Source organism: Neodiprion fabricii, chromosome 4 (assembly GCF_021155785.1).
Source record: "Neodiprion fabricii isolate iyNeoFabr1 chromosome 4, iyNeoFabr1.1, whole genome shotgun sequence".
Taxonomy (NCBI): domain Eukaryota; kingdom Metazoa; phylum Arthropoda; class Insecta; order Hymenoptera; family Diprionidae; genus Neodiprion; species Neodiprion fabricii.
The window spans coordinates 28,031,724-28,056,033 of NC_060242.1; the positions used below are offsets into that span (position 1 = coordinate 28,031,724).

The 24,310-nt window shown below is 45.3% G+C and overlaps 1 protein-coding gene across 1 annotated transcript in view; it reads left to right on the forward strand.

The window, feature by feature from the left end:
• The first annotated feature begins 2,341 nt into the window (after positions 1 to 2,341).
• The window catches only part of LOC124179304 (cuticle protein 19.8-like), a 229,578-nt gene continuing 207,609 nt past the window's right edge, over positions 2,342 to 24,310 (forward strand). Inside the window, exon 1 of the mRNA XM_046563512.1 lies at positions 2,342 to 2,927. The gene's annotated coding sequence lies outside the window, so the exon portion shown is untranslated. The remainder of the gene's footprint in view (positions 2,928 to 24,310) is intronic.

Below are 24,310 nucleotides of genomic sequence, written 5' to 3' on the forward strand. Positions count from 1 at the left end.
TTCCTGAGCTTTCGGGTCGGCTTACAGTGATCGAGTGGGTCACCTGGCTCTAGAAGAGGTACGACATCGCCTATTTTACACTGGGTCATGGTACATGCGGAGAAAACGAGAGAAGGCAAGAGCGCTTGTTATTTTTCTAGAAAACAAGCCGTAAATAAAATAGGTGGACCTGGAGAATCCCGAACATTTACCATGCATTCTCAAGCTTCGGATTCCTGACCTCAGACGTACAGCGTGTTCCCAGGAAACGTGTACTACTGATAGATTGCCACGCTCGGATTTTCGGTGATACGTTTTACTCGAAGGAACGCCAAATTTTTCGACGAAGACTTTGGAAATACTAACAATTCTTTGTTGCAGTAAGTCGATTTTGGGAATTTCTGAATTTGAAGACGCCAGAGACGCGATTAACAGAGAAATGATCCGAAGGATGCCTCATCAATTTTCTCCATTCTATGATTTAGTAGTTCATCGATAAATCATCCTGAAGTTTATGTCCAATACATAAGGGGACCTCTGAGTGTCAAAACACTGCACGTATTATAATCAGCTGAAATTGAAACATGTCCAATCCGTTTTCACAAAAAAACTGTAGGTCATCGCTTTAGCAGTGTTTCGTAATCCCTAAACGGCCGAATTAGCACGTAAAAAAGTACGTGTCTGATATTTTTCGATATACCACAAAATTTCACAGAGTGACAAAAATCGGCGAAATAAAGCTTGGGTACACTTTCCTTGTGAGATTTGGCAGAGACGATTGCTGCGCATCGAAGTTAGGAACGAACAAACTTTTTTGTAGGAAAAAAGTAGTAAAAAGGAAGAGAATAAGAAGGGAACGACAACTAATTCCGCGATTTCTTTATCGCGTCGCGTATCGACGGGGCAGAGAAAGCAATAAAACTCGGGGCACAGTGACAAGTAAATTAAGAAAATGAATATACGTGACATTTCATTTAGTTTCGGCCCTGGTCGACACGCTGACTTCCAATATGGTTCGGCAAATGGGGGAGGGGATAGTTCAATATGTCGCCACCGGGCCACCAGGGCCGCCACATGTTGCGACTAATAACGCCATAGATCAGCATCCCGCCGAACTTTGGCCCCCTTCATCCCTTCGGCCACTGGGCGTTACACTTTGGCCAGGTTGGCGCCACCTTGGCAGTTCGGCCAGGTCGTAGGTGACGATGTGTGACCAGCCAAGAGGTAATTGCAGTCCGTGCTAGCGGGATTATGAATTTTCAACCCCTCGGTGGAAAAATTCACCCTTTATTACAGGTGCATAATTCAGTCACCTATCGGAAAACCCATTGCCTCAAGCTAGCGCTGATATACGTATACCATGATTTTCTGGGGTTCTCGCCTTGGCTTGATCTGATGAATTTCGAAGGCGATATTCACCCCGTTACTACAGATGCCCGGAAACTCATCCCCTTGTTCTCACTCGGTTATAGCTAGTGTTCTAGAGATTACTAATTTCCTCGGTGAGTGAAGAAATAATTGGAAATGGACGGAGGGATTGAACCTTACTGACGAGTCGAAAGTTTAATAACGTTGCGAGAAAAGGATCTTTGTATACGTAACGTACAGTTATTCGATCGATGTTCAGCTTATTTAGAAACAGCGAGCAAATCGATGCGTTTTAAATTTTGTACGTAGAGAAAAAGCGATAGATTTGAGAGGAAATTTTAAATCCTTATTTTTACAAAGTTTGGAAATTCAAATAATTTTTGTCCTCGGTCTAACCGGTGCGAATAAATTGTAAGCCGTTGAAATTATTCAAGTGTCGTAAGATAACAACCGAAAGAAGAATGCTGATCGAATTCGCGACGGTTGATATGCAGATTCGCCACACAGCAATTTGCAAACCTGATACAGTACGAAACGGAGGAATACAGAAAATACCGTTCCGAATATCTGGCGTAGGTATGCTTCAGACCGCGTCTCGATAAGTTTACAATAACAAGACGGGTGCCGATACTCGAATAACATGACACAGGAGGTCAGAGTCTCGGCACTTTGTTTGTAGACGCTGAAGAGGAAGGACGCTATCTCCACCACGGTTCGTGACTTTTAATTGAAAATAGCTATATTTTGAGTGCTAACATTTACGTTACTATTTCAATACCGCGATAAGTATTCCGACGTTTTTCATACAAAATCTGTAGGTAAATAATTTAACTCAACCAGTGAGTATTTAACAAGAATTTATGGACTTCGATACCAAAAATAAGAACGAGTATTAAATTGCAAGTGCGTGAACGGATGAATAAAATCGTTTCTACGGATAAATTGTTGTAAAAAATGAAAGAAGATAACAATTACTGTCTCTTCAAAAAGTTCTTACTCGAGCTACTGTTTGTAAATTCATCATAAAATACATTTAGAATTCCGGTGTTGACACGACTCGACAGATTGACGAACAATCATTTTTTCCAGCGACAGCATCCGTTTGAATTTAACATTTATTTGAAAATTAAAAGTAGTTGAAAGAAAAACAGACAATTTTTCAGACAGTTATTTTCGACTAGGAGTGACTGGTGTACGTACCAAGGTTTCCGGAGCACTCGGGATTTTTTTTCACGTCGTTATACGCGTTGTGTAAATTCGAGAGTGGCCATTTCGAGAGGAAAACCATTCCTGCAGTTCCAATCTGCACAAGTAGCAGGTAGTATAGAACATACCTGTATATCGGTACAGCGGTGGCGCGAAGTTCGTTAAAATGAGTGAGTCGTACACGACGGTCTCGACGTGTACACATCGCGATTCATAACGCGACGTGTGTGAAATATTTTTGTGGCTTAATATCGGTAGTGAAGCGGGAGTGAAGCGAGCCAAAGTATTCCATTCAAAACTGACGATCCCGAGGGAAAAGTCCTCACTCGAAATCGAGTTTGTAAAGCTGGAAGCAGGGAAACAACAACAACAAGGTAACGAAATTATCACATCGGCAATAACAATATAATACTCGCCATACCATTGCACGAGGATGATAACATCTGTTCAAAAATTGGAATTGCGCGTGTGGCAGTCGCCTCTCAAAAAGCACGCCCATAGTTCGAAAGGGCACAGTTTAACGATCTACCCACATGTAACTGTTAAAAAAGCGTTAGAAGAAAAATCAAACACGATTCTGTGTTGCATGTTTCCTGTGTGTCAAAATGCCCCCAATTGTCTGTTTACGTATCCCATCGAGTCGCGAGCGACTACCTGTACCGTCCTCCTCGGAAGTCAGAATTATCGGCTATGGATGTCCTTTCAGTATTTCTGACGATCGAGGCGAGTTCATCCTATGCGCAGCCTGATTGCCAGTCTCGTGATCCGACTCTACCCCCTCGTTACCTTTATCGTCACTGCTGTCGCATTTTATGTCCACGATATTTGAACCACCTGCCATTGACACCGGGGGTAAGTTGCAGGTACGGGACGAAATTACGCACCTTGGTGTCGATACGCGTGATAATATGATGCACGCCGGGCTTTTCAACTCGAGACCAGCTTACTCTGCTGGTTCTGATTTTTAGTGCAGCCTGTGAATGCGTGGCTTTCACGCCACTCGAGAGCCGGACTCTGCTTTCGCATACATTCAAATGCATTCAGGAATAATATATATCGCGAACGCCGCCGTCGCCGTATGTGTGGCATTTTAAAGCGGGAAGGGATTTAAAAAATTTCACTCACCACTGCCGCGAGGATCAGGAGAAAACGCGTACGGTTGCCTTGGCTAATTATATACGCGGATTGCATTATATTGCGAGAAATCCCCGAGAGTCCGTTTTTCCGACGGTGAAAACTCGCTGAAAGATAATTCTGCGAAAATTTGGAGCTGAGTCTCTGAGGCTGTTTTTTTTTTCCTCCAGCCTTTTTTTTTCCTTGCCACACCTCGGAATGGTGGAAAGCCTAACGCCACGCGAATGTGTGCAAATAAATCCGGCGCCGTGCCGGTGCCGGCGGATTTGAATAATAACGCGAATAACGGACGGAAACGAGATTTCCATGTATCGCGAAGTGCCGTAAACGACGCTTCGAGCCGGAACTCGAGATATTTTGACGAGTTGTTTCGTCACTTTGAAAGCCATGAATTTTGGGACGGATCCTTTTCTCGAGGACTGTCTGGATAAGTTTGGTGCCTCGGAACGGTGACTTGGCTATTCGGAGATTCGATTTTTGAATTGCTAATGCGAACCAATCGGCCGTCTTCCCGTATCGCTTTGGAAAAAAACGTGCGACTTTAAGAGATTAAGATTCCACGGCTATCTGTCTCGGCGAAATCGTAGCAGGGCATAAATCTCGGGCGTATACCTATACAACCCGTACCCGCAAAGCCCGCGTATAGCATAAATACGATTGGTCGCGAATAAAGCAGTCGAATGGCCCGTTAAATCACCACTCCCATCAAACCCCAATAAAATCTGATGGTTATTTACCTCTTGACGAAGCTCGTCCCGGTTAGGAGCTAGACGACCGATTTACCCCGGCAAACAGACGACGACCATACGTCTCTGACGATGAAGGAAAAAGGAAAACAGGAAAACGGAGAATTCAGCTGGTGCTTGAAAAAAGAAACCGCGTCTTGAAAGCGGTTCGCTCAAAGTGCAAATCCGGTGAATTCCAACGCCACCGGAAACTGGAAAAGAGCTACTTGGCCCAGGATGCTTCCTTGGCTAGTGCAGCGGCGATGCAGGTACCATTGGATTGAAACAAAGATCGGTCCGAGTAAGAGGCGATTTGATCGGCGATAAATCTGCAACTCGAGCCAATCGAAATCGGGCACCGATTACCGAACGTCGCGCAACTTTTTATTGCACGTTCAGTTCCGGATTGGCTTGTCGTTTTATTCAAACTGCCGACGGCACGAGACGTTGCAGTTACGCGGGACGCGCCATTGCGACGTTTTGCGCTCTGCAGATCTGGCACCTGCGGATATTGGCGTTCAATCCATGCCATTCCGCAAAGAAACATTCGCTCTTTTCGTGTTTAATCGATGCCGTTTCACGCCTCCGTGTTTATACCGAATTCGCGTCTTTCCTTTTCGCCAATAGGCATTAACCGACATTGTTGGGTTCCGAGTCGGCGCCCTTTGCGCAAAAGGAGCGCATGGAGATTCTAGTCGGCGCGCTCACCGCGGGGTCCGTAAACTGTATCGCTCTGTCAGATAAGTATTCCGTACCCCGGAGCAGCTGGATGCGTCTTACATGCAATGGAATACCTTTTAAAGGTCTGCTAGGTATATCCGGGCATGATTTTATTCGCCCGGTGTCGGGCTGCTGCGTTAAATAAGGCAAATAAGGAGCGTCGCACGGGACCAAGACCTACTTCGCGGGTTTCGCGGGGGTGACGCTCAAAGTGCTTTTGCCTTATACCTGCCCCCTCAGGTAATATTTTACACGCAACGGCGAGGAATTCTCTTTCCTTAAGCTGAAGAGCCTCGGAATTTAAGGCGATCTTGAAGATTGGTAACGACATTTTCCTGATCATTTCTCTCTACGAGCTGTTTTAAGCTCGACGAAAAATCTTCTCGATTATCATTTTGCGTGTTGGTGGAATTCAAACTGTTCGATCATTCTGTGATACGTCGAAGCTTATGCTTAAAGTTAAATTCTTTTAATTGAAAATTCCATTTGAAATTACATACACTAGCTAACCGAATAGGGCATCGGTTCGATTCAAGATGCAATCGTGAGCAAGTCGGCTCTTCAAGAAAAAGAAATTATTTTATGTCAAAAACGTAGGTACATGAGACCCCTTCAAGATGTTTTGTTGAATGAGTAATCAGTGCAGAACTCATGTATAATTGTATAATGTGAAATCGCAAAGAACGTCTAGAAAAAATCGGCACGATCTTTTGAAAATCTTGTTTTTAAAACTTGCATAAAGAGATGAGATGAAACATTGCAAGCACATAATATACTGGTAATTGATTATTGAATAAATATATACATCGCAAGTACGGTGTAGGTACATGGAAACTTTTAGGAAGAGTATAATTGCGTTGGGAGAGTTCCAGGTAAGGTATAACGCGGACGTGTATCGGAAGCTTTAACGAGAAGGCAAAAGAAGAAGGATACAAAGTTAAAAATTAAAAAACCAGAAAGAAAAGAAGTGTTTGATGTTGTTTTTGAAACGTTCGTATTTGGCACGCGTTTCGCTTCACTGAGAAGCTTTACTCCAGGTTTCCGAGTATATGGATACATATATATCAGCTGCGAGCAGAGCGAGCTCTCGAATCCAATCTGCTTATTGCCCATTTGTAACTTTTACATTCGCCTGGCGGAAACTTTTCCACATAGGTGCATATTTTAATGTAGTGAACTTGCGACGTTAGGTGGGTACTTCAATCTGTGCGCTGTGAACTTCGATCTGTTATTCTATATAGCGAATTCAAGTTAGTTATTCTATCTAGCGCCTCACAGTTGTACCTTGAACGATATAATTTCTGCACAGCACAGTTTCAGTTTGTTAATCTAAGAATGCGCGAGTGAATATAAATATGAGTTTTCGAGAGTCATCCAACGAACTAAACGCTTTTTTGAACTCCCTATATTCGACGGTGAAATACCACTTGGTACAGTCTTCCATCTCCCCCACTTTTCTTTATCCCATAGTATCGATCAGCATCGCGTTGCAAGTGCGGAGGGTGAATTATTGGCGCAAAAAGAGCCGTAAATTAGGAGTTGAAAATCGCGGAAGAACGTATCGGCAAGGAGGCAACGTAGCTACCGATCGAAATCGGACGGGGATGAAGAATCGAATAGAAATAGAACCGCACCGCTACAAATGCGTGTAACCAACCGGGACTCGTTTTGGCCAAGTGTAGGTATTAAAATAACGTGTCCGGAGTCCCGAGTTTGCGAAACGAAGCCGGCCGACTGCGGATAGTCGGTCCCAGTTCAACGGCTTGGCATGCCAAGAAATTGCTGGCTGAAAACCGATGCATATTAACGTGATGGGTGCAGTGTACGATCCTTCGCCTCCAGCGACGTCTAGTTACGGGCTGCATCGCTCGGTACGTACTGATGAAAAGAGGAAAAAAGTGAGGAAAATAAAAAAACGCGGTGAAAAAAGCCTGATGGCTCTCCGAGCCGGAGGCCAAGACTCAAACCAAGAGTCACTGCGTCGCCCGGCCAAATGCCAAAATCTCGGCCGCTGCCGCGATTCTGCGGCAAAACTAGACTTTTGCGCGTGCGGGTGTACAGTTACATCGAAGACGGAAGCGAACTAGATTGCAGCTTTTCCCGTGTCTGTGCCATCGAATTCTCGGCCCTGATACGTTCATCGGTTTCATCGGAGATCGGTCGAACGGTAGGTACCACTTGGCTCAAGGTTTACACAACAATTCTAAGCCCTTTTGATGTTCGCGAGATGTTCGTTCGATACGCTGAGTTCGAGAGTAGGATGCGTTCAAGGAATCTACGACACTTGCGCACTGCCCGAACATTGTACACAGGATCTTCAAAGGCACAATGAAAGAGACATGGACTTTTCTCACCGGACTTCAATATCAGCGACACAGAAAATGAGCACGACGACCTTTCCTTAACGTCATTGAAAATTAGTATTCAAAGCAAGAATTACAAAACTTGTTCGATAAATCAATGTCGGCTGTATCGCAGGAGAATTCAACGACTTCGGAATGAATAAATAAATATTGGCTTTCGGCCATTCTAGAATAATGACAGAAATTAAGATCGTCGTATAGTTTTTCACGAAGCTGACTTCGTCAAGTGCCTCCGGTGATATTCGAGGTTTCCAGATACAGTCAAAGTTCCCGGGTTATCAACTTGCCGTGAATATATCCCCATAAACGTGTTCCTCCATTCCGAATGTCATGCCGGGTCGCATGCAGCTCGTGACATCTATACGAGGGTGTTCACGAAGATGTCGGAACTATCCTGATATCTTTATAAATACTTTTAACGATCATTCGGGGGCACGAGTCGTCGCAGGGATTTGGCTTTGAGAAAATTCCCATTGAGTCGGAATTGAACCGCGTTGGCTGCTGCGATGGCTGGCAGCTTTGCTGTTGACGACGACGCTGTTTACACAAAGATATCAAATTTTCTCTTCGTAAAAATGAAGTAAACTAACCCCAGCGATCGGCGAGTATAATAAACACAGGCTCTGCTCTTTCCGCCAGGTTTCGGAGACGGGCCAACCGAGGAACCCGGCTAATTGGATGGCGTCGAGGTTTATATGTACAGTCGAACCTTAACCAGCCGGTCCGACTGCGGCGAGGATGACTTTTTGCCAATGCCTACCGCTACGTTTCAGCTTCGCTTTGGCCAAAACGGAACCGGAAGCTGGCTCATACCTCGAACGGTGGCTCGTACAGTTTGAAATTAGACTACCGTGGGTCTGCGGTCTTGCGGAGCATGCGGCGAGGTGGGTGGCCTGAATCCTGACTCTGGCTAATGTGTTTTTAGGATCACTTGTTGATTTAGGCCCCTGATTGTTTGATATACGAGTATGCCTATTTTTCCCAGGCAATAGCCGCGCCTCGTAGCTGTTTTACCGAAAAAATTCACACTGTCAATATTATATATTATACGTCCCGAAACGCCACTTCGACACCCCGCTGTTTAACTCGCATGGTTCACTTCATAACAAGCCACGGTACAGAAGGGGAAAAGGATTATTTGCTCGACTGTACTCGGTTCGGTATATTTTACCCCATTATTCAACGCACTTTGAATCAACGGAAGTGCGCAACCGCTTCTGACACTAGGATCTGGAGGACTCGTTACTCGGGCGTTATGACGTCGCGGGTCTTTTACATTTTTTTGTGGCAGCGTGTCTTGGAGGGAGTGCGGAGAGTTAAAATTATTTTCGTTGAAGGCTTGTACATAACCGCGTCAGGGTTAAACTTATACAGCGGGGAGTAACACATAAGCGTCGACATAATTGTAGACGTTGGAAATTTAACGCGGGATATAAACATGCAAGTGATTTATATTAAGGCGGGAAAATTTATTCATAAAAGTAACTTGGCCAGAATTTGATACCTACTCCGTGTAATTCCATGTTGCATAGCAGTTTCTCGTTTAAAATTCCTGAATAATACCGCGAAACGTGCCTTGGAAATAATTTCGTCATGACTGATGTTATTAGATCGCGTCGAGGCTCGAGGTGAAGGGAAAAAGCAGCTAAAAATTTTCACCAGTTCGTAAGTATGTATATACATGTACAATACATGTACTACATACGTATGTAAACATCGAGGTCGACTTGTGGAATTTTTTTGTCCTTTGCCTCCGGTGGTTCAAATTTATACGGAAGATTTTAACGTTATGGTTGTTATATTTCTCCTGGGTTTTATTTCAAGCTGTTGAGTGAACGATGACTTTTTAGCATAATGTCGTCTTGCTCGTCTTACCCTCGGTAAAAATTCAACCACCCATTTATTCCGGTCTTGCAAAGCCAACCCAAGCCAAGTCGGATCTCATCCCGTCTTGTTTCACCAACTTTTTGCACGCAAGAATGTTTCCCCTAATTTACCACTTCCTATCGCTCCGACATAAATAATCAGCACTAGCCGACGAGTAGAGCGATTTGCAACCGGCTTAACCAACATCTGCAATTACAATGACGGTTTTTCCAAATTTTGCGAATTTTCAATCGTGCTATTTATATACGTGTGCTGGTTAAAATCTTAATCAGAAAAACGCGCAGTCCTTGATGTATTCTCAGTACTACGCAGGCTGTTAAAGGCATCGAGCTACGACGACCCAGATCTCGGTAGGAAATCACGGCTCCCGTACATTCACACTGCGGAAAAAGAGAGCAGTTAAAATCACAGAGATGAGTGTATATTTTGAACAGCGGTGACAAGATGCGTGGACAACTTGTACAGCCGGTCACCGTTTCGTGTTAATCGGAGTTAAACGCGTTGTAATGAAGTTGCCATGGTGTGAATGGCGATACTAGAATACCCTGGTAAGCCTAGCATTTGGGTTCCGTTGGGTTCCGCAGGAATTACCAGCCAGAGTGCGCAGTGTTAACAATTAGGCGGAATTCAACGTGTCGCTGTTATAAGCATTAGAGTTCTGAGCTTGAGTGCTAATAAATTTTCAGTAAACATTCTTAGGAACTGTTGGAGGGACTGGAACCGTTGTCCTGTCAAATCTGATGAAAGCTACCGATGGATTGAACCGATTAATTTTTTTCCTTGGAAGTTTACGTCGATGCTTCCGCGAAGCTTGCATCCTTACTATCAATTTGGATCGCGGTTCATTAAGGCGACCTGCTCCCGTCTCGGAGAAGGGAATGCGGATAGGCGGCGGTGCATCGGGTCTCAGACCGTTCCCTGGGGAATACTTAGACGGTGAAATTTCTCGAGTATCAAGCTTAGAAAAATATTTATCGAAACCAGACGTGGAGACACGAAGAAGTCGTTGTCGTCGCCGCTGCCTCGTCTCGGAACCTTGCAGGATATCCCGGGCGCGCGCGCATGAGTTATCACGGAGTTCCCTGGTTTACGGGAGCCCCGTGACCCGGCTAGCCCCCGTGGTTCAGACCGGGATAAAAATGTTGCTTAGAGTTTACGAGGGCCGCTTCGGGCGCAACGACGATAAATGGAAATGGAAAGGAGTCCCTTCTGAGCGTTTTTTCGCGCCCGGAGAAAATGATCCCGCGTATAAAAGGGGCGTCTGAACTTCGTGCCTGACTTGGAAGTGGCCTCGCGGCTACACGTGATGATCATTTTTTAACGTCCAAGTTTAAATTGACCGTTGCAGCGATCAGAAATTCCGAAAAACGGTCAAAATTGCGAATGATCAAACAAAACCGTGAAATTTTTACCTCACCTGTGAAGGTTGGTAGCCTTCAGATCGAGTTTTGACCATTCCGAGTTTCGACACTCCGACGTGAGGAACAATCCGAACTTTGACGATTCAGAGCTCTGATCCGCGCCCATTTTTCAACGACGCTCGTATGCGGGGTTCCTATAATCGACCTCTCGGTGCGAGCACATGCGCTAAATGGCGAACACGCGTTGGTTTATTCTCGAACAAGTCTCTCGTCACACTGTTTCACCGAGGCGCGTGTAGCCGCCGTTATAGGTGCATGGTCTCGGCGCCTGCATCCATCTTCTGCATTCTCCCCTTCCGAATACTTGTTTCTGAGTAGCGTCGGGCACCGTGAAGCGCGTGTGTCTGAAGGGAGCACGAGTGTGCGTGGCGATGCGTGTCATTGCGAGGCGAGGTGGACGGTTCGTGTACCAGCAGAGCCTCGTGCACTCCGTCAGCCCAACCGTGTACCGCACACTCTTCTGGGGGGCCACTTGGATCAACAACGCTAACTAGGGGAATCGTTTCACTCGGTATTTCCTTTGATATCAGCCACAGAATTTTTTCGATTTTCAACGGGAGCTGGAGGAATTCCTTTTTTCTATAGCTCTATTTATACAATCTGCTATCGTTTTCATCCTTTCGTACATCTGTGTCCGTTGGAAACTTCAGCTGGATACAGAACCGACTACCCCTATCGATTATCGTGCCAATTGGTTTTATTTTATCATTTCAAACCGTTTGAACTAGTATTCTTCTTCAACGAATACGAATTATTCGGTATAATTTGCAATTTCGATGAAAAGCTCTCACCTGTCTTCTAATTTTTCGCAAACCGTTAATATCTTTCTTCACTTCTCATCCGAAAGTTGAAGAAACTAATTGTCAGACACACACGTGCATCGTGCCTCGTGCATGTTGAAAACCGAGGTTTTTCAACCAGAAATAACCGTGCAGCGACTGTCTGATAAGTTTCTGATTGTCAGAGTGCACGATCATGCGGGAGGTCACGTCCTGAAAGTTTCCCATAATGTCTAGACGATAAGCAATCTGATGTTTCATAGTAATTATGAATGTGAATTGAGGTTCTAGTTATATCTTGACGCCATATCTGAACGGTCGAATAAGCGAATATCTTGGTGGCAGATTTTACGCGGAAAATACCGTAACGGAATTTATTACGTGTACACGGACGGTTAATTGCGTGGCATTCGATGGCCGAATATAATTAAAGTCCGATTTGGGATAGGCTTCGATTCGATTACGGGCGAAATAGTTTGAGAAATTCCGGAAATGTTGTATAATCGAATTCATTTCCTGAACTCAGGCGGGGGATTGGCTTGCGGAAGAATGAGCTCGGCGCCCTCGGCGTTCCCGGATTCTGCAGGAGCTGCGTTTTTTCACTCCTGCCTTTCCTCGCGTTCTCATTCCTTTGCCGTACGACAAGAACAGACGCGTTACGGAAACGAGAACCGCGATTCGCGGTGGCTGCGAGCGTTTCTAGAAAGCGTGAGTGCGGCGTTTGGGCACCGATGGAAAACCCGTGTAAAGCCGAGTCGCTGTGAAAGGAAACACTTTGCGAGTGCCAAATGATATGTTTAGGCGTCTCGGAGTGATAACAGAGACGCGAGGCAGGGGCAGGTTTTCGAAAAATTAAGGGCGACGTACTCGTTGCAAGGCGGGCCGGACCGGGGGCTAAAGTTGAGAATTAAAAATAGGGTTCAGGTCGAACTTCCGCGAGGACTTAAAAGCTTTTCGTCTTGAATCGAGACCCGGCCATCGTTCTGCGCGGGGCGAACTTGGACGGAGACAAATTCGAGATTTTAGTGAATGTCTACGGCTTTTAGTTGTGAACGTTGCTCAATTGCTTCCATTCGTCACGGGACTTCCGAGCCGTCGCGGGGAACACTCGCCCAAAGACGATTCTAAAAATAATTCTAAACCCTGCAGAGCACAGAAATGGGCAACCATTTCGAGCTGTAAAATATATATATATATATATATATATCAGAGAGTAAGATCTTGGCAATATGGTGCTGAAATTTTATTGCCGAGGAGTTTGTCTCGCAGAGTAAGACCATTACTTTTCGTTTGCTATCAGGTTCAGCAGGATTACGTGAAAGGAATCACTCAGAGGAATTATTAACGAAAATTATCGCTGCTCAAATAATCATTCAAATTACCTAAGATAAACGTGTCTCGTTCGTTTTACTCGCGCAAAACTTGAACGCGAAATTCTACGTCAGCCAGGGTTACGAGGACGAAATAATTCCGGAGGTCACTGAATTTTATCCTTATAACTCAGGACCCCCGTCTTTATGGCGCCGGTTCTCCGGTGGGCCTGGAGTGTCATTAAGAGGCTCGTTTCTCCTCCGCTAGAAATTATCCCGCACCGCACGTACCTGTGATCTCAAAATAGATGACGAGGCGCCGGGGATCCCCAAGTGGGACCAAGTAATTCTGGAGTTTTACCCGAGCCGAAAAAATGTTTGCCTCTCCTATTTTCAAACGGCCTCGGATGCCGCGCCGCGCGCTTCGTTCGTCAAGCGGGTGGATGATTTACTGACAGAAGTGAAAAAACAAACGGTCATTGTCAGTCAACGCTGCTTGACGTTGTTTTCACCCGTATTCTACCTCATCGGGACGCCTCTTGATCCGCACTTCGTCACGTCCGGTCCCCGTTCTCCACGCTTTCGCAGGTCCTCTGGTAATCGCAGTCACCGCCATGTCCGCGTTGCGAGTGCTCGTTGCCGTTGGAAAGTGCACCCTCTTTGACATTGATTTGACATTGTTGTTTAGCGGAGAGTACGTGGTTGACCAGAAGCAGAATCGGTGGAAAAATCTTTCCTCAGTCTGCAGAGAGTGCGAAGAGAAAGCACAGTTTGAACGTCTTGATTCAGGGTCGCCTAAGTGACTCGGCTTGGGGTTGAATCCAGTAAATTTCACTTTTTTACCACTAAATATTTGGACCGTGTACAGCGGATGATACAGTTCTTGGGGGATTAGAGGGAAATGTATTTAAAAATCAGTTCTAACGATTTCAACACCTACCTTTTTGAATAAATTACCGAGCCGGAAGGGTCTGCTATAATATCATGCAGCCGAGAGAGGGAATAACGAATCACTGTGCGAGACGAGTGACACTTTCACTCTCTCGCGTTGTAATTCTCTTCGATTTATTCAATGGGCCTTGGGAAATTTAACAGGATGGATACGAGGCTATTAAAAAAATATCGACTCGTTTTTTTCAACTTCTCAAAGTCAGCCTCGCGCTTCTTCACTTGAGAAAAGTACAATAGGTGTATTTGTCATTCCAGGCGAGAATGCGGCGGCGGGATATATTCTCACGTCTATAAAAAGATATAGTAAAAACGGTATTCCCACGGTGCGGAAGTCGGCTCTTGTATCTATACCTCTAAGTACGCGGGTGGATCGGTCTACGCATACATGGTTACGCCAAACAAGTAACGGACACGCACCGATTGCCTGTTTAACAGCCGTGTAACGTATAGGCAAATGTAAACGCGTGGTGACAACCGTCCGTGGAATGAGAATAATAGCGATTGGGTATATCGAACACAAAGCCCTATTTATTCGGCGGATGGGATGCGCATCCCCTGCAAGATATCCCGTTTCACTAAAAACCCGTTCCGTCGCCCCGTTCCGTTTCGTATCGTTTCGTCGCCGGGTAAAAAGCCGCGTTATATGCGGCGTGAAAGACAAAAACAACGGGGAAAAAACCGGCGAGAAAACGTCGAGGGCTTTAGCTTTGATACCAGCGTGCGCTTGTTGTCTTAGCAGGAGGCTGCTCCGGCGACACTGTGAAACACCCTTCCAAAACTGGCTGGCTCATTGTCTCCATCGCCCTCTTCTTCCCTGCCTTCTCATTTTCACCCGGGAATTTCTAACGCGCCACGTTTCTGATCGAGTAACGCGAATCGGAGGCTAGTTGGCTAATGGGAATCGCGTAACGCTATATCCCGATGCGCAAGCTCATTTCTGCAACAACCCTTTCGGGGCGCAAGCTCGCTGAGTGAAATTCATACACTGTAAAGTCGCCGCTGGGCATCGAACTCTGTGTATCTTTGCGCACGCGATCGGCTGCGTGGTTTGCAAATATCGAAACCGGGCAGAAACCGAAGCCGAATGAGCCGGCCACCAGAGTGAATCTGCACCGCCTCGTCGTTCGGATATGTTGAGAGGATATGAACCGTGTTTGCGGTCGCTGTGGATCGTCCGGGCTATCACTATACCACATACTAATCACGTTTAACTACCGTGCCCCGATCTATACCAGGGTCACATTGCACCGGGCGATGCTCGGCCATTAATTGCGTAGGATTCTGACCAGAAGTTAAACCACTCGTCGTTACCGTGATCAAATTTGATCGAATTTTACGCGCTGCTGCATCGTACGCGCGATGAAACGTCTACGTCACGTATGGCAGTTCATCCAGCTTAGTAACTAACAACGACTGTTGCAAATAGTTGTAGTGATCAACATTCAACAAGATCGGGATATGTGGGATTTTTTTGTATAAACGCCGACGTTCAAGTGCGATATTTATATGATTTCAGAGTTTGTTTCGCCGCGACGGGTGAATTTTCCAAGAGAAAATACCGGGTTCTGGTGCAATGGCTGGCCTTGCGGGACCCATATGTTTAACTTAATGTGCTACCCCTCCGGCCATCCCACGTGGCTAATTATGTTATGTCTACGTCAAATCCTCGAGATTAAGAAGGGTCACGTATGAAAATAAGTTATATAGGACCGTAGGCGATTCAGAGACTTTTTTTGACAATTGGTGACGCGGCGCCTATTCTTAATCTATGATCCAGGATCTCCTTTAACTTCTTTGGCATAGTACAACGTGCTTCGACGGACCGGATACACTTTGCTTGAACCGCGTTTGTGCTCCAATTTCTCTTGTCGTTAAATGTTGCTCTTACGGGATGCTTCGGGCGTTAAACGTTCAAACGTTTTTAGAAATGTTGAAAAAGCACGAATTATAATATGCCCGCCGAGCCGTAATCTAGGATAAATACAGCTTCTGCCAAAGCGCTTAAAAGTCCGGAGTATCGCGACGCTTCGCGCGCTAAACGAAAAGATCCTGATCTCGATCGGCGATAGGCGATGATCTCAATTTTCCTACTCACTTACACCGCCTCGCATCGACGTTATATGAGTAATTTTCTTAATACCTATAATTTTCTGTTGGCATACAGATAGTTTCTCCTATATTTACGGCAGCAGCAACACGGCGATATTGTGAGCAAAATAGCGTGTAGATTCGCCGTAGATACGATCGGTTGCGAACCTATAACACGATAACAACCGTTGTATGGTCCTGCAGATGATTTTCTAAGGTCTATAATTTCCTCGGATCCAATTTTCAATTCCATCGATCGCCGGTATCAAGTTCTCGATTTGATCAGTGTCATCAGCAGTGCTCTTTGCAGGCGATCTTGAGATTCGACGCGACAAATCGAGGTAAAAGTCTGCGCAGCACGGCTAAAATTGTCTCAGTTATCCACAAACGTTTCGGAAAGTCAACCGCGCGCCGGACGCGATAAATTAATCAACCGAACAACGTAAATTATGGCCTGATCTGAGATTGGAAGTGACAACAACAAATTGGCTTGTCAGAAAGTCCCTTACGCTGATATAACGGCTCGACGCCGAGTCCGGTACGCTCATAACGAGAGCGCGTAAGCGCCTCTCCTTGCAGCCGTGCATTCCTGAACAAGAATATATGACGTATGCATGTCGGTTACGGACAGTTAAGCCACGTGTCCGGGTTAACGATATCATTATCGGCCATTTCCGCTGACTTCCGCCGAGATTTTTATGGAATTTAATCGATTAGAATACGATCCCGATCTTTTCATCCGAATGAATCGAACCGTGACTGCGGAAGTAGCTGCGGAGTAACTCGATTCCTGCACATGGCCGATTCGAGTGAGTACCGACGAGTGTATATAGGAAGAAGCGAAGCCGGTATTTACTACGCTCAAATTTCTCACCCGTGTTCTTGCGTCTGGTTTTTGGGTGGGAGAAAATAAACCGTGATAAATTCAACAGATTTATTGGCGCGTAATTAAGAGTATCTCGGTAATTAAAGCGACGACATACCGAGTTAGTTAGCAGCAATGTTGACCCGTGTGACAAACTCCTCGCACTCTCGACGGGAGTCTCGAGTGTTTTAGGTGGATCCTCGGAGGATCCTTTACGACCCTGTATCTTCATCCGCAGATGGTAGCTATTCGTCACGATCTTCCACTGTCATCAGCCACGGGTTTATCTCATAGCCGTTCCCCCCCCCCTCCTTTTGCTCAGACGCATTTTTGCACTCCAGCCTTATTATTACTCGCCACTGGATGCACCGACGCCGCTACGTTACACCAAGAGAAACAGATGTCGAGCAGACCGCGGACTCCGAGACCTCAAAGCCCACCAGCAAACGTCGTCTTAAATTCATCCTCTGACGCTTACGAGTGTATCAAATTCAGGGCTCACATCTATCGGTTTACCAGCTCTGACGGCCAAAAGACTGTCTTTCAATTTCAAATCCGACGGAGTTTAACCCACGAATCTTTAGTACCCAAAGGTCAGACCACCGTAACCGATGTGACGGGGGTTAAAGTGCGGATGATTCGACGCGAGTGAGGGCGATAGAAAAACGAAGAGGACACGGATGAAACGATGGAAAGATAGAATTTCGTCTATCGCTTGTACGCGGTGGCAGTAAGTCGAATTGATCAACGTTCGTTTCGTTTGACGCCTCAGTCCTTGCCGAAAAATTGTTTCCTCGAGGTGTTTGGCCGGTGAAATGCGAGGCGAACCGCAACACCTCTGTGACAATTACTGCCGTCGCATCGGCTGATTGCGAAACAAACGCAGAGACACGTCCAGCGGAGGTCTTGGTACTGGCAGAGAGCCAGCGTTCACATTTACCGAGAATTATTGGTTCGACCTCCTCGGCTGTTACTTTACTGATAAATTTCTCCAGACCACTTGAGCCAGAACCGTAATGCACCGAGTAGACATGATTTGTTAAGATCTACACGAGTAGGTGACCCCCGTGGCATAATGCATTAGTGATAAAAGCAGCATCACAAGCTCGGAAGATTATTTCTCCTATAATAAAATCGATAGTCGCCTGAAACGCGTTGTCAAATCCTCTCTCTTATACGGCGGGTTATAAATTTCGTTTTGTAATGAGAAAATATTTAGTAAACCCGGGTGATTCCCCAACGGAGCTTTTCCGTAAGCGATCTAAACGAAATGAATTTCCCTCAGAACCAGGGGTGCCCGAGGCCCACGGTCCGAGTTTCAATTCAACCTTTCGGCTTTTTGGCTTCGATTTCGAGTGGAGTCCGGAAGAAACGAGCAGCCACAAAGAATGCTGCGTTTGGCATTAATTTGTACTAACTTCAAAGTTTTCTCCGCGGTTCAATATAAATACCGCAGGATATAGGTATCGGAGCAATACCACATCAAAGAGCACGCTTTTAATTTCCTAGTTTCTAAGAATACGAGGAGCCGCGTGTCTGCGTGAAAATACAATGGACCCACCGCGCGTCTGACTAAGACAAGAAATTGAAGGCCGCGGGCGAAGTATCCTCGAGACCTAGGATCAAACGATGAAGGTAGGCGATCTTCTTCTGCAGGCAGCAGAGTTAATAGCGAAAAAACTTCACCGATATATCGCTGATTTTAAACTTGTCTACTACCACTTCTACTACTTCTAAGAGTAGAAAATAGTCTCTCACCCGATTTATTCGGCTTCATTAGTGGGATCGCGATGCCCGTGACGTAGTTGAAGAGGCATCGCGTCACAGGTGAGCTAGTACGGATCATTAATACCCTTTAATGAACATTATACAGGATGGAGTTGAGTTGCCGATAATTGACTCTATCGGAAATAAATTAAAGGCCGGTACACACGGGTTGCGGCATCGAGCCTCAGCGTCCCCCCCCCAACGTCCGTGGCATTGAGTTGTATGGAGTTATAGGTGGATGCGATGAAACCGGAAATGGTGCGACTGACTAAACAATCGCAAGCCTCCCTTCCTGAATAACCGGAAGCCGCCCAGAAATACACTGATAGCGCTTTCGTAGGTTTTGTTGTTTCGATGGTCACAATTACGCAATCCTGGCTTGGATGCTGGGATTTTCATGATAATTTAAGAGTAGGCAATTTCAACTCTTTTAGCTATAAGATTTATAATCCCCCTTTGGGTTATTTTATACTCGGATACGATTAGATTCTCACCCTGAGCGAAAGTTCCAACAATATCCTGAGACGATTGGCGATACAAAAGATTACTAATATCGACCCTGTTTCCGGGCGGCTGACGACGGGTTGTACGACTGTTCCAAAAATAATCTAAAGAGAGCTGATGCAGGGAGAAGATTTTTCGGGGAAAATCAGAACCGCATTAAACCGTGTGACTATAAAGCACAAAATTCCGGGTAAAAAGTCAGACGACAACGGTACACGTGTTTCCTGGCTGTGCGTTCAACTGTGTAACGATACCCAATTCGGCTCGTTTCATTGGGCTAGGCAATTACGCAGTCATTTAAACCTGGCTTGAAATTGGGCCAGTGCTTGGGGGGGGGGGGGGGGGGGGGACGTGGCATGGAATGAAATATTTGTCTCTCCAACTTCTGGTCCATAATTGTAGGTTCTTCTTTTTCCACGTTTTTAGATGAATATTGATTAGAAATTTCAAGCGTTGATAATGGTAGTTGGATACTTGACCAGATTGTAAAATATCTAGTACCTATATTATTTCGCCTGAGTGTCGATATATTTGTGTTCCTGAATGTTCGTTGATCAAGATTGGCACGAACAGAGAGTTAAGTGCACTAACGAATTCTCGATATTGAAGAACTGTGGAAACGCCTTCTATACTCGCATACATGAATACATTCGATGTACCAATGATTGAGCTATGCTGTAGGAGATTTTGGTCGTAGACTGTCTGTTTTCTATGCCTTTTCGAAAACACTCTTCTTCTAAGTCTACGCCTCTTCAGAGCTTCGGCAAATCGTTGAACCTCTTGAGGTTTCATGATCGTACTGTATATTTTCAAGTGCGACTCACCTCGCTAAGCTTTTCAACGACCTCTTCGTTGTCCGGTCCACTTGATTCCTCACACGCCGCAAGGCAAGCTGCAACGCTGCGACGCCTCCTCGCCGAAATGTCAACGGGCTGGACCGTGGAATGTTTTCTTTTTACTCTTTTCGGGCTTTGGCATTTCCTCTGGTCAATACGGATGGTAGAGGAGAAAAGGGAAGGATGAAGCGAAGGTGAAGAAGCCGGGAACTCCGTTTATTTTTTATTCTTGTTCTAGTACGTGTCTCGGGGTGACCAGCGCCGTGTCTTGTTGTCGTTAATTGAGAATCACGACGAGCGACGTGACCAGGATTCGGTAGTCAAGGTAAAAACCGCGACAAGATTCCAGACTCAATGTCCTTTTACCCACCTCGAGCCGCTCTATCCTCTTTTCTGTTGCTTTTGGCCATTGATCTTATTTTTATATGGTTAGAAACTGAAATTACAAAATTAATCAGAATCGCTCTAGAAGAGATAGTTTCCGAATTACCAGCCTATTTGTAATTTTGTTCGTAATATTCCGAAGAAGTATTTGATCACAAAAAATCATCAGAATTGCCTAAGCAGCGAGAGTTTCCAAGTGACGATGGTTTTCAGAAACTTGATCACAAGATTTTCTGTATTGGAATCTTCGATGAATTCTTTTAAATTCAGAAATTCATCAGGATTACTCTCGGAGAAGAAGTTTATGCGAGCTAGGAACTTTCATTGTCTCTTTATTTGAATTTTATCAACAAATTATGGAATAAAAACGACTTTCAAAAAATGTCAAAAGCTGCGAAACCCTCAACATTCGATCAGAGAGTCAACAACGTACGCTCGAAGAGTCGTACGGATGATATCGTCAGTATCAATATTTCGCGAATTGGAAATTAGTGAAGTGTGAAACTTGTTTACCACATTTCAATCATATTTCGATGAGCATGTAGTAGGTAGCAGCCCCTTCTCGTTCACACTGGACCAATGGCGATCTGGTTTGTGCGTGTTATCGAGGGTGAAGTCCAAAAAGTGGATACGATGCGGATGTAGAAAATTTTTACATCACATTCGGCAAGAGAGTTGCGCATATGTAAAAAGTAAAAGCTGAAGCCGTGGTTTAACAGGATCGAATCGGCAGGGTCGAATAGTTAGTCGAGCTTAATGTTGAACGGAAGAAAAAGTTTCGCTGTTCAAATGACTCGCTAACTGAACCCATGCTTTCCCATACGTACCGGCAAATCGAATGTACGTTGAACCCCAAGCTGAAGACGGTGAAGTATCAGCTCTGGTCAAAAATTGAGGGTCAAATTACGTCTTCAAGTTTCTCGAGTGCGAGTCGTAGAAGTTTTTATATTCGTACGAACTTTCATCATACTGCGGTTTGTATTCTGTACCGTTCATTTTCTCCCTCTCATTCCGTGCAATGTTCATTCTCTTTGTTCAATCGTGGTGTGTTGCTGTTTCAAAATTTTCCACGAGAGTTGAAGAAGGAACGGATCACGATTTCCTAACGCGATTCGCTTGTGTCGGTTTCTAGCAACGGTTTTCACTCCACGGTAAGAAATGTGCATTGTACCACAGACTGAAATTTTTTACACTTTTCTCGATGCTTTTCACGCGGTTTTTTGAATTCAGTTCAGATCACACGATACACGTAATCATGTGTTGGGCTCTTGGCTTGTCTTTAGCATTCCGAAGTTTTGTTGGAAAAATGTGCTTACCATCTAGAGTAGGACTAATTCTATCCCTGACAAATCGGGGTTTCGTGTTTCTCGGACATCTGGGTCAGATTTACCGGACAAATAGGAAGAGGCGGGCTATGCGGCAGGATACACTCACGGAGTGACTAATATACGCTGTTTCGTGCGTTTGACCCAGGGAACAAGCGCCCTTCGTTACCTCTTTCCCCTATACCATCATCTCAAGACACGCTTCGAAGAAGCCTAACCCTTATACATCACGAAGCACGCAACTTTTTTGAGTGACACATTATACCCGGCAGCCAAAGATAAAGGGGAAAATCACTCAGACTTCAATCAACCCCCAATTTCGGATCTCACAGCGGTGAGCCAAAGGCGAGCCTTTTATATTTTGCACGAGGTTAATTTCAGCTTACGATTAGATCCATGGTCGCGAGTGAACGTGAAGAAGTCTCAACCCATTTTGAGATTACTCGAAAAATGGAGGTGAGTGCGAAAGGAGTTGAAAAGAGCCAGTTGTCGCGTGCTTGAAACAAAGAGAAACTGGTCCTGCAAGGGTCTCGATCTCAAAGAGAAAAATCTCGGGTCACTCTCGGTCTCTTCTTGTTCAGTCCTCGTGTCGACAGCTTTTTCAAGGGTGGCTTAATTACCCTGTATGCCGAAATAATTAGTAGCGAAGCACGTGATGTTCGTTAACCATAGAAACTGTACGGTTTACGCATGTATGTGAGCGGTCCTTTTCATCTTGAGTAAGGAACTCGAAACGCATCGTGGTATGGTAATTGAATATGACTGCGAATGTGGCGCCATTCTGTAATTTTACCAAGAGCATTCTGCGATCAACTTTCGCGAGTCCCCTTAGCGCAGCCCCCATAGATCTACGTGACACTAATCCCAACGATCCTGCCAGTCAGCCTGCAGGGAAAATCTCGCATGGAACAATACGGCCAAACCTATGATTTCTCCAAACCTTCCCTAATCGGCTGTCACAGCAGCATCAGATCTAATTAAATATCAAATTGCTTATATATTTTCTCTCGACGGACTTCGGGACATAAAGCGGACGAGAAACAGAGCAGAGGGGCGGGGGGGGGTCTCCGATATCAAAGGGAAATTCACTCGCCAAACGAAGACTCTCCGCTGATCCGCCAAGTGGATGCTAAGCTGGTCTAATCCGCTTTAATTAACTAAACTTTTTCAATTGGCTTCCTCTGCGATCTTATCGGTTGCAGAAATACGCTAATTGACTGGACGGACAGTCGAACCGAGCCAGATTCTTGTACGGAGTAGGTATTTATCGGTACTCGATTGAAACTTGAGAGTTGTTCGATTCGACGGAAGGTTTCAATTGCTTTAATTATCTGCATTGTTCGATAAACTTGTGTTTCGATGCTAATTATGGCTCACGAATTCATATTCAAAAACAATCTTATTCATTCAGCCTTGTTTTTTTCAACGTGTACGAAACGCGTTTAAGATCGTCAAGAATTTTTTCTCACACTCAAAGTTTATCGCTCCGTCGAAGGGAAGTGACAGGTTTTCCCCATAAATGACAATTCCGAGTAAGAGGTGCCGGGTTGAATAATAAAAGTAACGGAAGTTGTAGACTCGGTAACGACCGCTGACCGTTGAAATTATGTGCTGCTCCACGACACTGAGAATGCAATAATTATTACCTTCGGTGTTCTCGGATGAATATTGACGAGAAATTGGAATATGACGTTAGTTAACGATAATTCCAGGTAATTCTTCGTTCATTGATTCGTTAACATCGGACCTTGGAATCGGACGTAGGGAATCGTCAACAATTTCAGGAATCGTGTCCGATACATCCGACACCGAATCGGAGAGTGTTTATGCGAAGTAACTCGATACACGGGACCCCGTAACGTCATGTGCGAAACTCAGCCCCCGGTTTTGTGGGTGCGTGTGCGTGCGGGGCACGTTCCACCCCACGCAGCTGCCGCTACAAAAACAGTTGACATCTGTAAATCCTGGCGGCCATGACATTGCGCCATGTTTCCTTTCTCGAGCCGCGGGTTATTCGGTCGGGGAAAAAACCCTTGTTCAGCATTCGAAAGAGACACGTTCGCGATCGTTTGCATATTTTCGAAATAACGAGTCGAGTCCTGCACCCGGACTCTACCACACTGTCTGCCTCCACCACCAGCTTAGGTTAGGCGGCTTATTGAAGGATGTGCGCACTTTGCAAAAGCACCGAATTCGGATCTTGCTTCGGATGTTTCCACTCCGCCGGGCATATCCACTTGGCAATCATCCAGGGGCAAAAATTGGACCAAAGTCGGAGCTGGAAGAGCGAGACTCCTCGCTGATCTAATTACACAGATAATACGACGGTCCATGATTGGTCAAGTCCGATATTACATTTCCGTGACAAAAAAAAAAAAGCAGAAGAAAAACAAGAAAAATAAGTGGCATAAAAACATACCACTCGGCACCCACTTTCCGAGATAAGTTGCAATACCACTGGTGCTATCCGCCGAAATAACAATATTTCACGACTTGATGCTGAGCTGGTTATTAAGGGATATACGCCTGCAGGTTGAAAGACTCGGGAAATTTTTTATACAGGACTGGAAGTGTTTCTCTGATACAATTTTTTACCAACTAATAATCTTGTGACAGCATTCTCTTCGGCAAACAAGAAACGTTTTCAAGATCTATTCAGTTTCCGAAATGTTGCCCTACTCTCTAGAACCCCGTGGCA